A 17,500-nucleotide genomic window follows, 5' to 3' on the forward strand; every position below is an offset into this window, starting at 1 on the left:
AACGCCCCCTCTACCCTCTGTCGAAACACTCGGCATTGCTGCTCCCTAAGGTGAGCTTCTCCTCATAGGCAATTCCGCTCTTATCCGGTCACGTTTGTGTGCCCGAATTTCGCAAGGCAACCTCCATGGGACATGGAAAAGACTCGAGAAGAGAGCTCGCTCACGGGAGAGAGAAGCCAAGGAGACCACGAGAGTGCTGAGAGTGGGACAGCGCTGAATAGGCGGGAGAAGCCTGCGCGTATAAACGGAGATATATATCCAATTGCAACGAAGGAACGTGCCAAAGATCGAGAACAATGGCAGAAATGCTAGTAACGTGCACTTCGGGACCAACGCATCACCGGAAGACAACCGCCAAACATCGAAAGAGTCGCGATGCTCCGCAACCTACGTGCAAAGCGGTCGCACACCGGGTAAGGGAGTGAGAGCCCCAAACATAGCTGGGCGAGGCGCTCACTCCGCTCTTTAATATCTCGTTAATACCGCCAAGGAAATGGCACAAGCACACACACACAAGCATCCTCGGAAGAGGACAGTTCGAGTGACAGGTCAAATCCAAGAGTTCCGAAGACTACCTCCAGGAACAATCGGGAACAAGACCGATTACAAGTCGTCGAGTCTGTTACTGGGCGAACACGAGATGCGCACAGGAAATCGATCAGCCCTCACAATGGCCCAAGGCCAGAGATCGGACTGCTACGATTTACCCCAACAATCATCGTGCCACTCTTCGCAGAGAGGTGATAGACGCCAACGAGCCCGCGCATAGCAATCGAGGTGTAAAAAGGGCGTTGAAGGCAGGAAGCCTGGACGAAAGAGGCTACGAGGTCACCTCGAAGCGGTCTAAGAATCGGGCGCACTTGGGGCGACTACCAGTGCCAACCCCTTATCCCGCGGTGCGTCCGACACACAGAAATTTCCAAGGCGGCCAAGGAGCCTCCCCGCATAGCAATCGGGGTGTGAGGTTACGGATGCAGCATTGATAGCAATCGAGGTGTGAGGCGAAGGATGCAGAAGTGAGAGCCGAGGGATGTAGCAGAGATAGCAATCGGGGTGTGTGATGCAGAAGAGATAGCAATCGAGGTGTGCGGTGGGAAGGGCCCAGCAGCCAGAATGCATGAAGCGACGGATGAAGCAGTGATGACAACCGGGCTGTGAGGAGAGGAGGGATGCAGCCAAGAAAGCAATCAGGGCTCGAGGCAAGGGATGCATCAAGGATAGCAATCATGTTGTGAGGCGAGATTCCAAAGGCTAAACGTGAGAGGCTGCAGGGTCGACTCAGAGAGGTCTATGCATGTGAGAGGCTGAAAGCAAGGTCGACTCGGAGCGGTCTATGCATCGGGCGCGCTTGGGGCGACTACCAGTGCCAACCCCTTATCCCGCGACGCGTCCGACAAAGAGAACGTTCCAAGGCGGCAGAGGAGGTTACCAGCCGAAGGATGCAGTAGCAATAACAGGTATAGTTCCGCGGCGGCCGAGAAGACTCACCGCATAGGAATCGGGATGCGAGGCGAGGGATGCGGCGGGAAGGCCCCGACGGCTAAACGGAAGAGGCTGCAGGGCCGCCTCGGAATGGTCCAAGCATCGGATGCGATTGGGACGACTACCAGTGCCAACCCCTTATCCCGCGATGCGTCCGATACACAGATAGTTCCAAGGCGGCCGAGGAGCCTCACCGCATATCAATCGGGGTGCGAGGCGAGGGATGGGGCGGGAAGGCCCCAACGGCTAGACGGAAGAGGCTTCAGGGCCACCTCGGAATGGTCCAAGCATCGGACGCGCTTGGGGCGACTGCCAGTGCCAACCCCTTATCCCGCGATGCGTCCGATACACAGATGGTTCCAAGGCGGCCGAGGAGCCTCACCGCATAGCAATCGGGGGTGCGAGGCGAGGGATGGGGCGGGAAGGCCCCAACGGCTAGACGGAAGAGGCTTCAGGGCCGCCTAGGAATGGTCCAAGCATCGGACACGCTTGGGGCGACTACCAGTGACAGCCCCCTATCCCGCGATGCGTCCGATACGAAGATGGTTCCAAGGCGGCCGAGGAGCCTCACCGCATAGCAATCGGGGTGCGAGGTGGGGGATGCGGCGAGATGGCCCCAACGGCTAGACGGAAGAGGCCACAGGGCCGCGTCGGAATAGTCCAAGCATCGGACGCGCTTGGGGCGACTACCAGTGACAACCCCTTATCCCGCGATGCGTCCGATACGAAGATAGTTCCAAGGCGGCCGAGGAGCCTCACCGCATAGCAATCGGGGTGCGAGGTGGGGGATGCGGCGAGATGGCCCCAACGGCTAGACGGAAGAGGCTGCAGGGCCGCCTCGGAATAGTCCAAGCATCGGACGCGCTTGGGGCCACTACCAGTGACAACCCCTTATCCCGCGATGCGTCCGATACGAAGATAGTTCCAAGGCGGCCGAAGAGCCTCACCGCATAGCAATCGGGGTGCGAGGTGGGGGATGCGGCGAGATGGCCCCAACGGCTAGACGGAAGAGGCCACAGGGCCGCCTCGGAATAGTCCAAGCATCGGACGCGCTTGGGGCGACTACCAGTGACAACCCCTTATCCCGCGATGCGTCCGATACGAAGATAGTTCCCAGGCGGCCGAGGAGCCTCACCGCATAGCAATCGGGGTGCGAGGCGAGGGATGCGGCGAGATGGCCCCAAAGGCTAGACGGAAGAGGCTGCAGGGCTGCCTCGGAATAGTCCAAGCATCGGACGCGCTTGGGGCGACTACCACTGCCAACCCCTTATCCCGCGATGCGTCCGATACACAGATAGTTCCGAGGCGGCCGAGGAGGTGGGGGATGCAGCGAGATGGCCCCAACGGCTAGACGGAAGAGGCTGCAGGGCCGCCTCGGAATAGTCCAAGCATCGGACGCGCTTGGGGCGACTACCAGTGACAACCCCTTATCCCGCGATGCGTCCGATACACAGATAGTTCCGAGGCGGCCAAGGAGCCTCACCGCATAGCAATCGTGGTGCGAGGTGGGGGATGCGGCGAGATGGCCCCAACGGCTAGACGGAAGAGGCTGCAGGGCCGCCTCGGAATGGTCCAAGCATCGGATGCGCTTGGGGCGACTACCACTGCCAACCCCTTATCCCGCGATGCGTCCGATACACAGATAGTTCCAAGGCGGCCGAGGAGCCTCACAGCATAGCAATCAGGGTGCGAGGCGAGGGATGCGGCGAGAAAGCCCCAACGGCTAGAGGGAAGAGGCTTCAGGTCCGCCTCGGAATGGTCCAAGCATCGGACGCGCTTGGGGCGACTACCAGTGACAACCCCTTATCCCGCGACGCGTCCGATACACAGATAGTTCCAAGGCGGCCGAGGAGCCTCACCGCATAGCAATCGGGGTGCGAGGCGAGGGATGCGTCGAGAAGGACCCAACGGCTACACGGAAGAGGCTTCGGGGCCGCCTCGGAATGGTCCAAGCATCGGACGCGCTTGGGGCGACTACCAGTGACAACCCCTTATCCCGCGACGCGTCCGATACACAGATAGTTCCAAGGCGGCCGAGGAGCCTCACCGCATAGCAATCGGGGTGCGAGGCGAGGGATGCGGCGAGAAGGACCCAACGGCTAAACGGAAGAGGCTTCGGGGCCGCCTCGGAATGGTCCAAGCATCGGACGCGCTTGGGGCGACTACCAGTGACAACCCCTTATCCCGCGACGCGTCCGATACACAGATAGTTCCAAGGCGGCCGAGGAGCCTCACCGCATAGCAATCGGGGTGCGAGGCGAGGGATGCGGCGAGAAGGACCCAACGGCTAGACGGAAGAGGCTTCGGGTCCGCCTCGGAATGGTCCAAGCATCGGACGCGCTTGGGGCGACTACCAGTGACAACCCCTTATCCCGCGACGCGTCCGATACACAGATAGTTCCAAGGCGGCCGAGGAGCCTCACCGCATAGCAATCGGGGTGCGAGGCGAGGGATGCGGCGAGAAGGACCCAACGGCTAGACGGAAGAGGCTTCGGGTCCGCCTCGGAATGGTCCAAGCATCGGACGCGCTTGGGGCGACTACCAGTGACAACCCCTTATCCCGCGACGCGTCCGATACACAGATAGTTCCAAGGCGGCCGAGGAGCCTCACCGCATAGCAATCGGGGTGCGAGGCGAGGGATGCGGCGAGAAGGACCCAACGGCTAGACGGAAGAGGCTTCGGGTCCGCCTCGGAATGGTCCAAGCATCGGACGCGCTTGGGGCGACTACCAGTGACAACCCCTTATCCCGCGACGCGTCCGATACACAGATAGTTCCGAGGCGGCCGAGGAGCCTCACCGCATAGCAATCGGGGTGCGAGGCGAAGGATGCGGCGAGAAGGACCCAACGGCTAGACGGAAGAGGCTTCGGGTCCGCCTCGGAATGGTCCAAGCATCGGACGCGCTTGGGGCGACTACCAGTGACAACCCCTTATCCCGCGACGCGTCCGATACACAGATAGTTCCAAGGCGGCCGAGGAGCCTCACCGCATAGCAATCGGGGTGCGAGGCGAGGGATGCGGCGAGAAGGACCCAACGGCTAGACGGAAGAGGCTTCAGGGCCGCCTCGGAATGGTCCAAGCATCGAACGCGCTTGGGGCGACTACCAGTGACAACCCCTTATCCCGCGACGCGTCCGATACACAGATAGTTCCGAGGCGGCCGAGGAGCCTCACCGCATAGCAATCGGGGTGCGAGGCGAGGGATGCGGCGAGAAGGACCCAACGGCTAGACGGAAGAGGCTTCAGGGCCGCCTCGGAATGGTCCAAGCATCGGACGCGCTTGGGGCGACTACCAGTGACAACCCCTTATCCCGCGACGCGTCCGATACACAGATAGTTCCGAGGCGGCCGAGGAGCCTCACCGCATAGCAATCGGGGTGCGAGGCGAGGGATGCGGCGAGAAGGACCCAACGGCTAGACGGAAGAGGCTTCAGGGCCGCCTCGGAATGGTCCAAGCATCGGACGCGCTTGGGGCGACTACCAATGACAACCCCTTATCCCGCGACGCGTCCGATACACAGATAGTTCCGAGGCGGCCGAGGAGCCTCACCGCATAGCAATCGGGGTGCGAGGCGAGGGATGCGGCGAGAAGGACCCAACGGCTAGACGGAAGAGGCTTCAGGGCCGCCTCGGAATGGTCCAAGCATCGGACGCGCTTGGGGCGACTACCAGTGACAACCCCTTATCCCGCGACGCGTCCGATACACAGATAGTTCCGAGGCGGCCGAGGAGCCTCACCGCATAGCAATCGGGGTGCGAGGCGAGGGATGCGGCGAGAAGGACCCAACGGCTAGACGGAAGAGGCTTCAGGGCCGCCTCGGAATGGTCCAAGCATCGGACGCGCTTGGGGCGACTACCGTTGCCAACCCCTTATCCCGCGATGCGTCTGATACACAGATAGTTCCGAGGCGGCCGAGGAGCCTCACCGCATAGCAATCGGGTTGCGAGGCAGATTATTGGGAAGGGAACCCCCTGGGATGCGGCTCAAGCAGTGCCCAAAGGGACTGGAATGCGGAATCACATCGAGAGACCCAAATGCTATACGAGGGCTCAAATCGAATTATCGATTTGGCCACGACATGGACGCATCGGAACGACTACCTTTGCCGAACCACTCGCAATTGCATCCATACCGAAACCAATAGACATTTCCGTTAGAGCCCTCGCATAGCATTCGGGAATCTCGCATGCCCCTCTAAATCGACCAATGCTGGCGCTCAATGAAAATCCGAGCGCTACCACCGTTCGAGCGCCAGCATTGGTCGAGTTAGAGGGGCACGGGGGAGAATGCTCCAGTCAACACCTCCCCTATATAAGTTATTTGTCCGATTCTCGCACAACCGTAGTCTGCCTCGTCGAATCAAACAACGGTCCCAGATTCCGACTTCCGTTCCGTAGAGACCCAAAAGCTAGATGGAGGCTCGCAAGAAAGAGAGTCGGCGCATAGCAATCGGGTTTCTCGAACGTTTAGGGACCGAGCTCACTTGCGGATAGGGCAAAATCCGCCAAGCAACCCAAAAGCTAGACGGGGGCTCGAATCGAATCGCCTAGGCGGCCACAACAACGACGTGTTGGATCGACTACCAGTGCCAAACCATTCAGCAAGACTAGTCTGTGTCGAGGCCGGATAGAGATTCTCAGAGAGCGCCCGCATAGCATTTAGGAGACCTGCCGCGTCCCTCACACTCGACAAATGGTGGTGCACGTTTATAAATCCGAGCGATCCCAACCCTTTCAAGCACCAACATCGGTCGAGATAGAGGGGCACGGAGGGGGCTGCGTGAGACAACACAGTCCCCTATATAAGTTATTTGTCCGATTCTCACACATCCGAAGAATGGTCATCAAATCGGACAACAGCCCAAACTTCCGACTTCCGTCCCAGAAAGCCCAAGAGCTATCTAAAACGTTCATGGCCGGAACTCGATCGCGGCTATACCAGTCCGCCAAGCAACCCAAAAGCTAGACTGGAGCTCTAGTCGAATCACCTCTGTGGCCATTGCAAGGACGTGTTGGAGCGACTACCATTGCCGAACCATTCCGCAGGTCGAGTCCATACCAAGGCCGCATAGAGATTCACGATGAGCTCCTGCATAGCAATCAGGAGACTTGCCGTGTCCATCACAATCGATAAATCCTGGTGCAAGATTTTTGCATCCGAGCGCTCCAACCAGTCGAGCACCAGCATCAATCGACATAAACGGGCACGGGGGGAGGATGCTCGAGAACACTACCTCCCCTATATAAGTTATTTGTCCGATTCTCAAGCAGCCGAAGTCTGGTCATCGAATCGGGTCAAAGACCACAACTTCCGACTTTACCCACAATGCAAGTCATCGAATCGAACATCGGCCCCCGAGTCGGACTCCATGCGTATGTCAGGTCATCGGACCCAAATTCCGCCTTCCTGCGCATGGCGGGCCATCAATATCAACTCGGTCATCGGACCCAAACTCCGCCTTTTTGCGTATGGCACGCCTTCAAATCGGTCATCGGACCCAAATTCCGCCTTCCTGTGCATGGCGGGCCATCAACATCAACTCGGTCATCGGACCCAAATTCCGCCTTTCTGCGCATGGCACGCCATCAACTCGGTCATCGGACCCAAATTCCGCCTTCCTGCGCATGGCAGGTCATCGGACACAAATTCAGACCTCGCCAATATGCCTACGTATCGAATCGGTCATCGGACCCAACTTCCGACTTCATCCATACTGTAGGGTCTTTGAGGTTGGCGCGGTGCGCTCAACCCAGGGAGTCGACCCATCGAAGCATACACCTCCCCTATATAAGCTATTTGTCCGATTCCCACACCTGTGTAGTTTGCACCTCTGACCAGGACATCGACCCCAACTTCCGAACTCGACTGCAACGACGGCACCAGCGCCTTGGTGCGCACCTTGCGACGCACAGTCCCAACATTCGCCTTCCTGCACATGGCAGGTCATCGGACCCAAATTCCGACCTCGCGAGTATGCCTACATATCGAATCGGTCATCGGACCCAACTTCCGACTTCATCCATACCGTAGGGTCTTTGAGGTTGGCGCGGTGCGCTCAACCCGGGGAGTCGACCCAACGAAGCATACACCTCCCCTATATAAGCTATTTGTCCGATTCCCACACCTGTGTAGTTTGCACCTCCGATCAAGACATCGACCCCAACTTCCGAACTCGCCTCCAACGACCGAACCAGCGCCTTGGTGCGCACCTTGCAACGCACAGTGCCAACATTCGCCTTCCTGCACGTGGCAGGTCATCGGACCCAAATTCCGACCTCGCGAGTATGCCTACATATCGAATCGGTCATCGGACCCAACTTCCGACTTCATCCATACCGTAGGGTCTTTGAGGTTGGCGCGGTGCGCTCAACCCGGGGAGTCGACCCAACGAAGCATACACCTCCCCTATATAAGCTATTTGTCCGATTCCCACACCTGTGTAGCTTGCACCTCCGATCAGGACATCGACCCCAACTTCCGAACTCGACTAAAAAGACCGCACCAGCGCCTTGGTGTGCACCTTGCAACGCACAGTGTCAACATTCGCCTTCCTGCACATGGCAGGTCATCGGACCCAAATTCCGACCTCATGAGCATACCTACTAATCGAATCGGTCATCGGACCCAACTTCCGACTTCATCCATACCGTAGGGTCTTTGAGGTTGGCGCGGTGCGCTCAACCTGGGGAGTCGACCCATCGAAGCATACACCTCCCCTATATAAGCTATTTGTCCGATTCCGACACCTGTGTAGTTTGCACCTCCGCTCAGGACATCGACCCCAACTTCCGAACTCGCCTGCAACGACCGAACCAGCGCCTTGGTGCGCACCAAAAGTGCGCACTTTTGGAGGGCACTTTTCTGCGCTCCAAAGGTGCGCACTTTTGGAGGGCACTTTTTGGAGGGCACTTTTCTGCGCTCCAAAGGTGCGCACTTTTGGAGGGCACTTTTTGGAGGGCACTTTTCTGCGCTCCAAAGGTGCGCACTTTTGGAGGGCACTTTTTGGAGGGCACTTTTCTGCGCTCCAAAGGTGCGCACTTTTGGAGGGCACTTTTTGGAGGGCACTTTTCTGCGCTCCAAAGGTGCGCACTTTTGGAGGGCACTTTTTGGAGGGCACTTTTCTGCGCTCCAAAGGTGCGCACTTTTGGAGGGCACTTTTTGGAGGGCACTTTTCTGCGCTCCAAAGGTGCGCACTTTTGGAGGGCACTTTTTGGAGGGCACTTTTCTGCGCTCCAAAGGTGCGCACTTTTGGAGGGCACTTTTTGGAGGGCACTTTTCTGCGCTCCAAAGGTGCGCACTTTTGGAGGGCACTTTTTGGAGGGCACTTTTCTGCGCTCCAAAGGTGCGCACTTTTGGAGGGCACTTTTTGGAGGGCACTTTTCTGCGCTCCAAAGGTGCGCACTTTTGGAGGGCACTTTTGTGCACTCCAAAGGTGCGCACTTTTGGAGGGCACTTTTCCTGTGCTCCAAAGGTGCACACCTAGGTGAGCACCTTCGACCACACCTTGTAGCACACCAAACTCTGACTTTCGACTTCATCCGCAATGCAGGGTCTTTGAGGTTGGCGCAATGCGCACAACCAGGGGAGTCGACCCATCAAACCCAACACCTCCCCTATATAAGCTATTTGTCTGATTCTCATACATGCGTAGCCTGCAGGAGCAATTAGGACATCGACCCCAACTTTCGGCTTCTAAACGAAAACAAGGTCTTTGAGGTTGGTGTAATGCGAACAACTAGGGGAGTCAACCCATCAAACCCAACACCTCCCCTATATAAGCTATTTGTCTGATTCTCATACATGTGTAGTCTACAGGAGCAATTAGGACATCGACCCCAACTTTTGACTTCTTAACGAAAACAAGGTCTTTGAGGTTGACGTAATGCGCACAACCAGGGGAGTCGACCCATCAAACCCAACACCTCCCCTATATAAGCTATTTGTCCGATTCTCATACATGTGTAGCCTGCAGGAGCCATTAGGACATTGACCCCAACTTTTGACTTCTTAACGAAAACAAGGTCTTTGAGGTTGGCGTAATGCGCACAACCAAGGGAGTTGACCCATCAAACCCAACACCTCCCCTATATAAGCTATTTGTCTGATTCTCATACATGTGTAGCCTGCAACAACGATTAGGACATCCACCCCAACTTCTGAATTCGTCTGCGTTGACCGCACCAAAGGTGCACGCCTTGGTGCTCACCAAAATCCGACTTCCGACTTCTTCTGCTATGCGGGGTCTTTGAGGTTGGCGCAGTGCGCACAACCAGGGGAGTCAACCCACCGAATGCAACACCTCCCCTATATAAGCTATTTGTCTGATTCTCATACATGCGTAGACTGCAGCAATGATTAGGACATCCACCCCAACTTTTGACTTCTTAAACAAGACAGGGTCTTTGAAGTTGGTGCAGTGCACACAACCAGGGGAGTCGACCCATCAAACGCAACACCTCCCCTATATAAAGCTATTTGTCCGATTCTCATACGTGTAGTCTGCAGCAGCGATTAGGACATCGACCCCAACTTCCGAATTCGTTTGCATTGACCGCACCAAAGGTGCACGCCTTGGTGTGCACCCTGGAGTGCACTTTGGTGCTCACCTCGGTGCACACTTTGGTGTGCACCTCGGTGTGCACCAAAGGTGCGCACCTTGGAGCGCACCAAAGGTGTACACTTTGGAGCGCACCACATAGGGTCTTTGAGAGGTTGGCGCAGTGCGCACACCAAGGTGGGTGTTGAGGTGCGTGCCGAGGTGGGTGGGTGCTAGGGTGCGCTCCATGGTGGGTGCCAGGGTGGGTGCGTGCTAGGGTGGATTCCAAAGAGGGTCATAGGGTGGGTGCCAAGGTGGGTTGGTGATATAGTGGGTTCAAAGGTGGGTACTAGGGTGGGTTCCAAGGTGGGTCACAAGTTGGGTGCCAGGATGCGTGGGTGTTAGGTTGGGTGCCAAGGTGGGCTCCTGCGTGGGTGGGTGCTAGGGTGGGTTTCAAGGTGGACGCGAGGGCGGGTGCCAAGGTGGGTAACAAGTTGGGTGTTAGGATGGGTGAGTGCTAGAGTGGGTGCCAAGGTGGGTGGGTGCTAAGGTGGATGCCAAGGTGGTTCACAGGGTGGGTGGGTTCTAGGGTGAGTTCCAAGGTGGGTCACAGGTTCAGTGCTAGGGTGGGTGTCAAGGCGGGTGTCGAGGTGCCTGGGTGCTAGGGTGTGGATGCCAATGTGGGTCATAGGGTGGGTACTAGGGTGGGCTGCAATGTGGGTGCCAAGGTGGGTAACATGCTCGGTGGGTTCTAAATTGGGTGCCAGGGTGGGTGTGCACCCACCTTGCCCGAGGTGGGTGCCAAGGTGCCAGTGTGGGTGGGTGCTAAGGTGGATGCCAAGGTGGGTGAGAAGGTGGGTGATAGGTTGAGTGGTAGGATGGGTGGGTGCCAAGATGGGTCACAGGGTGGGTGCAAGGGTGGGTAGGTGCTAGGGTTGGTGTCAGGGTGGGTGGGTGCTAGGTTGGGTTCCAAGGTGGGTGCGAGGGTGAGTGTCAAGGTGGGTCACAGGTTAGGTGCTAGGATGGGTGAGTGCTAGGGTGCAAAGGTGCCAGGGTGGGTGCTAGGATGGGTCGATGCTAGGGTGAGTGGCAAGGTGGGTCCACAAGTGTCAAGGTGGGTGCCGAGGTGGGTGCCAAGTCGGCGACTGCTATGGTGGATGCCAAGGTGGGTCACGGGGTGGGTGCCAAGTTGCTAGGTTGGGTTCCAAGGTGGGTGCCAACGTGGGTGCTAGGGTGCGTGGGTTAAAGGGTGTGTCACAACGTGGGTGCCAGGATGGGTGCGCACCCACACTGGCCAAGACGGGTGCGGGTGCAAGGTTGGGTTCCAAGCCCGGTCACAGGCTGGGTGCTAGGATGGGTGGGTGCCAAGGTGGGCACCAGGGTGGGTGCACCCACCCTGGCCAAGGTGGGTCACGGGGTGGGTCCTAGGGTGGGTAACGGGGTGGGTACTAAGGTGCGTGCCAAGGTGGGTCATAGGGTGGGTGCCAAGGTGGGCACCAGGGTGGGTGTGCACCAACCCTAGCCAGGGTAGGTCACGGGGTGGTTGTCGGGGTGGGCGTCAAGGAGCCAAGGTGGGTGGCAAGTAGCCAAGTTGCGTGCCAAGGTGGGTGTCGGGGTGGGTGCCAAGGATCCAAGGTGGGTGCCAAGGAACCAAGGTGGGTGTCTGGGTGGGTGCCGAGGTGGGAGCCAGGGTGGGTCCCAAGGTGAGTGCAAAGGTGGGTGCCAGGGTCAAGGTGAGTGCCAATGTGGGTTCCAAGGTGCCAGGGTCAGGGTGAGTGCCAATGTGGGTTCAAAGGTGCTAAGTTGGGTGCGAGGTTGGGTGCGAGGGTGGGTGGGTGCCAAGGTGTGCTAGGTGGAAGCCCGGGTGGGTCGGCATCCCATGGGTGTCGAGTTGGGTGCCTGATGGGTGCTTCTTGTCAAGTTTTAGTCGTCGGGACTCATTTCGAGCCTTAGAGGTCGTTTCTTGTCCGGTTGCCCTGTCTTCGACCTGGGAACCCAATTTTGGTCCTCGGGTCCCATTTTTTTTTGTCTCGCATCCCACTTTTGGCCTGTGGCCTTTTCGGGGTCGATTCTCGTTTTGGGCATCAGAGCATGTTTCTTCTCCTAAAACCCAATATTTGTTTATTAAGTCTCGGAACACATTTTTGTTCTCGTGGACCCATCATGGGTCTTGGAACGCATTTGTGGTCCTTGGGTCCCATTTTGCATCCCGAAACTTGTGTTTTGGTGCTTGATCCCTATTTTGGGTGCCCACCTTGCACCAAGTGCGCACCCGGGGCAAACCGAGCGCCTTGGTGCACCGGGGCAAGATCGAGCGTGCACCCGAGGCGCCCCGAACATGCACCAAGGTGCACTCGGCCCACATGTGAGCGCAGGTCGTTGCGCCCGAGGTGGTGTGTGGGCACCGCGTTGCAGACGGGACACTGCACGCACACGACGCCCCCTCCAGGTGCACGCACGTAGGCCGGGCCGGGTGCACACCCGACGCCCTAGCAAGGTGCGCGCACCCGGGCAGGGCTCACACTTGGCGAACGGGGCGCACTTCGCGAGGGAGGGTGTGCACCTCGACGGGGGTGGGTGGCCGGGGTGGATTCGCACGTGGGTCGCGGTTTGCTAAGTACACACTGCGACAAGCTCATAACGGGTGCGATCATACCAGCATTAGTGCACCGGATCCCATCAGAACTCCGCAGTTAAGCGCGCTTGGGCCGGAGTAGTACTGGGATGGGTGACCTCCCGGGAAGTCCCGGTGTTGCACCCTTTTTTAGTTTTTCGCCGGGCGTCGCAATGCTATTTGAATAAACCTTTTGCCCGTTTGCGTTCTCGTCGGGGCCGGGCCGGGCCGGGGTGCGCTGCCCGCACTACCGCGCGCGCGGGGGCGACACCGAGCGCGCACCCGAGGCACCCCGAGCACACAGGCCACGGTGCAACCCGGGCGTTGTGCGCGCACCCCGGTGCACCCGAGGTGCTGCGCGCGCACCCAGGTGAAATCGGTGTGCACCTCGGCCAGTGCGCGCTCGGTCGAGTCGCGCACGTTGGCCAAGGTGCACGGTGATGTTTCTTACTCTAAGGTTCCGCACCAGACGCCCGGGACAGGTGAGCGAAGCTGGGCGGGGCCGGGTGCGCGGCCGGGGCAGGTGCACGCAGCTGGAGAGAGCTTTGGAGCACACTTCGGAGCGCACCAATGATGCGCTCCATTCAAAAGTTTCCTGAAAAGGCAAAAAAAGTTGAGATTATAGAATTTCCCACTTGAGAGATTGTAAAAAAAAAAAATTTAAAATGAAGGAAACGCGGGTGCCAAGGTGTGCGCAGCCCAGCCAAGGTGTGCGCACCAAGGCGCCCACCCTGGCGAAGGTGCACGCAAGGTGCGCACCCGAGGCAAACCGGACAATTAACCCAACTTTCGACTTCGCGCGCACCTTGGAGCGCACTTCGGAGCGCTCCTTGGTGCGCACCAATCTTGGGCACCTCGGAGTGCACCATGGCGCCCACCAAGGTGCGCACCCGGGGCAAACCGAGCTCCGACTTCGTGCGCACCTTGGAGCGCACGAAAGGTGCGCACCATGGCGCCCACCAAGGTGCGCAGCCCAGCCAAGGCGTGCGCATCAAGGTGCGCACCCTGGCGAAGGTGCGCACCCGGGGCAAACCGAGCTCCGACTTCGTGCGCACCTTGGAGCGCACAAAAGGTGCGCAACCCAGCCAAGGTGTGCGCACCCCGGTCAAACCGAGCTCCGAATCGTGCGCACCAGAGGTGCACGCCATCGTGCGCACCTTGGAGCACACTTCGGAGCCCTCCTTGGTGCGCGCCGATGTTGCGCACCTCGGAGCGCACCCGGGGAAAACAATGCAATTAACCCGACTTTCGACTTCGTGGGCACCTCGGAGCGCTCTCGGGTTCGCACCTCGGAGCACACCGAGGTGCGCACCTTTGATGCGCTGCCTTCACCAATTTCCAGAAAAGGCAAGAAAACATTGAGAAGGTGTGCGCACCGAGGTGCCCACCCTGGCGAAGGTGCACGCGAGGTGCGCACCCGGGGCAAACCGGGCTCCGACTTCGTGCACGCCGCACCTTGGAGCACACTTCGGAGCGCTCCTTGGTGCGCACCAGGGCGCGCAACCCAGCCGAGGTGCCCACCCCGGCGAAGGTGCACGCGAGGTGCGCACCCGGGGCAAACCGGGCTCCGACTTCGTGCACGCCATGGTGCCCACCGCGGCGAAGGTGCACGCGAGGTGCGCACCCGGGGCAAACCGGGCTCCGACTTCGTGCACGCCGCACCTTGGAGCACACTTCGGAGCGCTCCTTGGTGCGCACCATGGTGCCCACCAGGGCGCGCAACCCCGCCGAAGGTGCACGCGAGGTGCGCACCCGGGGCAAACCGGGCTCCGACTTCGTGCACGCCGCACCTTGGAGCACACTTCGGAGCGCTCCTTGGTGCGCACCATGGTGCCCACCAGGGCGCGCAACCCCGCCGAAGGTGCACGCGAGGTGCGCACCCGGGGCAAACCGGGCTCCGACTTCGTGCACGCCATGGTGCGCACCGCGGCGAAGGTGCGCACCCGGGGCAAACCGGGCTCCGACTTCGTGCACGCCGCACCTTGGAGCACACTTCGGAGCGCTCCTTGGTGCGCACCAGGGCGCGCAACCCAGCCGAGGTGCCCACCCCGGCGAAGGTGCACGCGAGGTGCGTACCCGGGGCAAACCGGGCTCCGACTTCGTGCACGCCGCACCTTGGAGCACACTTCGGAGCGCTCCTTGGTGCGCACCATGGTGCCCACCAGGCCGCGCAACCCAGCCAAGGTGTGCGCACCAAGGTGCACGCGAGGTGCGCACCCGGGGCAAACCGGGGTCCGACTTCGTGCACGCCGCACCTTGGAGCACACATCGGGGCGCTCCCGGGTTCGCACCGGCGTTGCGCACCGTGGTGGGCACCTCGGAGCACACCAAGGTGGGCAGCGAGGTGCGCACCTTTGATGCGATGCCTTCACTAATTTCCATAAAAGGCAAAAAAAAAACGAGATTTTAAAATTTCCGTTTTGAAAGATAGTGAGAAAAAGGGAATGCTGGTGCCATCTTGAGCCCGCCCTGGTGCGCAGCCCAGCCAAGGTGTGCGCACCAAGGTGCCCACCCTGGCGAAGGTGCGCGCCCGGGCAATTAATCCAACTTCCAACTTCGCGCGCGCCAGGGTGGGAGCGCACCCAACAACCGGGCCTGGGAAGAGCCAATGCGAGAAACCCCACCAAACGCTCTGACAAAAAAAGAGGGGGCGCTCCAGTAACCCCGCTTCGGAGCGCACCCTGGGCAAACCCAGCCAAGGTGCCCACCCCGGCCAAGGTGCAGGCGAGGTGCGCACCCGGGGCAAACCGGGCTCCGACAACGTGCACGCCGCACCTTGGAGCACACTTCGTAGCGCTCCCGGGTGCGCACCTCAGAGCACACCAAGGTGGGCAGCGAGGTGCGCACCTTTGATGCGCTGCCTTCACTAATTTCCAGAAAAGGCAAAAAAAAAAGGAGATTTTAAAATTTCCGTTTTGAAAGATAGTGAAAAAAACGGAACGCGCGTGCCATCTTGAGCCCGCCCTGGTGCGCAGCCCAGGTAAGGTGCCCACCCTGGCAAAGGTGCGCACCCGGGCAATTAACCCTACTTCCGACTTCGTGCGCGCCAGGGTGGCAACCGGGCCTCGGAAGAGCCAATGCGAGAAACCCCACCAAACGCTCCGACAAAAAAAGAGGCGGCGCTCCAATAACCCCGCTTCGGAGCGCAGCCGGGGCAAACCCAGCCAAGGTGCCCACCCCGACGAAGGTGCACGCGAGGTGCGCACCCGGGGCAAACCGGGCTCCGACAACGTGCACGCAGCACCTTGGAGCACACTTCGAAGCACTCCCGGGTGCCCACCGGCGTTGCGCACCGTGGTGGGCAGCGAGGTGCGCACCTTTGATGCGCTGCCTTCACTAATTTCCAGAAAAAGGCAAAAAAAAATGAGATTTTAAAATTTCCGTTTTGAAAGATAGTGAAAAAAAAGGAACGCGGGTGCCATCTTGAGCCCGCCCTGGTGCGCAGCCCAGGCAAGGCATGCGCACCAAGGTGCCCACCCGAGGTGCACACCCGGGGCAAACCGGGCTCCGACTTCGTGCAGGCCGCACCTTGGAGCACACTTCGGAGCGCTCCTTGGTGCGCACCATGGTGCCCACCAGGGCGCGCAACCCAGCCAAGGTCTGCACACCAAGGTGCCCACCCCGGCGAAGGTGCACGCGAGGTGCGCACCCGGGGCAAACCGGGCTCCGACTTCGTGCACGCCATGGTGCCCACCGCGGCGAAGGTGCACGCGAGGTGCGCACCCGGGGCAAACCGGGCTCCGACTTCGTGCACGCCGCACCTTGGAGCACACTTCGGAGCGCTCCTTGGTGCGCACCATGGTGCCCACCAGGGCGCGCAACCCAGCCAAGGTGTGCGCACCAAGGTGCACGCGAGGTGCGCACCCGGGGCAAACCGGGGTCCGACTTCGTGCACGCCGCACCTTGGAGCACACATCGGAGCGCTCCCAGGTTCGCACCAGCGTTGCGCACCTTTGATGCGCTGCCTTCACTAATTTCAAGAAAAGGCAAAAAAAAACGAGATTTTAAAATTTCCGTTCTGAAAGATAGTGAAAAAAACGGAACGCGGGTGCCATCTTGAGCCCTTCCTGGTGCGCAGCCCAGGCAAGTTGTGCGCACCAAGGTGCCCACCCTGGCGGAGGTGCGCGCCCGGGGCAATCCGGGCTCCGACTTCGTGCACTGCATGGTGCCCACCAAGGCGCGCAACCCAGCCAAGGTGCCCACCGCAGCGAAGGTGCACGCGAGGTGCGCACCCGAGGTGCACACCCGGGGCAAACCGGGCTCCGACTTCGTGCACGCCGCACCTTGGAGCACACTTCAGAGCGCTCCTTGGTGCGCACCAGGGCGCGCAACCCAGCCGAGGTGCCCACCCCGGCGAAGGTGCACGCGAGGTGCGCACCCGGGGCAAACCGGGCTCCGACTTCGTGCACGCCATGGTGCCCACCGCGGCGAAGGTGCGCACCCGGGGCAAACCGGGCTCCGACTTCGTGCACGCCGCACCTTGGAGCACACTTCGGAGCGCTCCTTGGTGCGCACCATGGTGCCCACCAGGCCGCGCAACCCAGCCAAGGTGTGCGCACCAAGGTGCACGCGAGGTGCGCACCCGGGGCAAACCGGGGTCCGACTTCGTGCACGCCGCACCTTGGAGCACACATCGGGGCGCTCCCGGGTTCGCACCGGCGTTGCGCACCGTGGTGGGCACCTCGGAGCACACCAAGGTGGGCAGCGAGGTGCGCACCTTTGATGCGATGCCTTCACTAATTTCCATAAAAGGCAAAAAAAAAACGAGATTTTAAAATTTCCGTTTTGAAAGATAGTGAGAAAAAGGGAATGCTGGTGCCATCTTGAGCCCGCCCTGGTGCGCAGCCCAGCCAAGGTTTGCGCACC

The 17,500-nt window shown here is 59.9% G+C and overlaps 1 non-coding gene across 1 annotated transcript; it reads left to right on the forward strand.

Moving 5' to 3' along the window:
• Positions 1-12,662: 12,662 nt before the first annotated feature.
• LOC131870997 (5S ribosomal RNA) lies at positions 12,663-12,781 on the forward strand. The gene has a single exon (XR_009369294.1). It is a non-coding gene; the product is annotated as a 5S ribosomal RNA (ribosomal RNA).
• Positions 12,782-17,500: the final 4,719 nt, after the last annotated feature.

Source organism: Cryptomeria japonica, unplaced genomic scaffold (genome assembly GCF_030272615.1).
Source record: "Cryptomeria japonica unplaced genomic scaffold, Sugi_1.0 HiC_scaffold_363, whole genome shotgun sequence".
In the NCBI taxonomy this organism is placed as follows: Eukaryota; Viridiplantae; Streptophyta; class Pinopsida; order Cupressales; family Cupressaceae; genus Cryptomeria; species Cryptomeria japonica.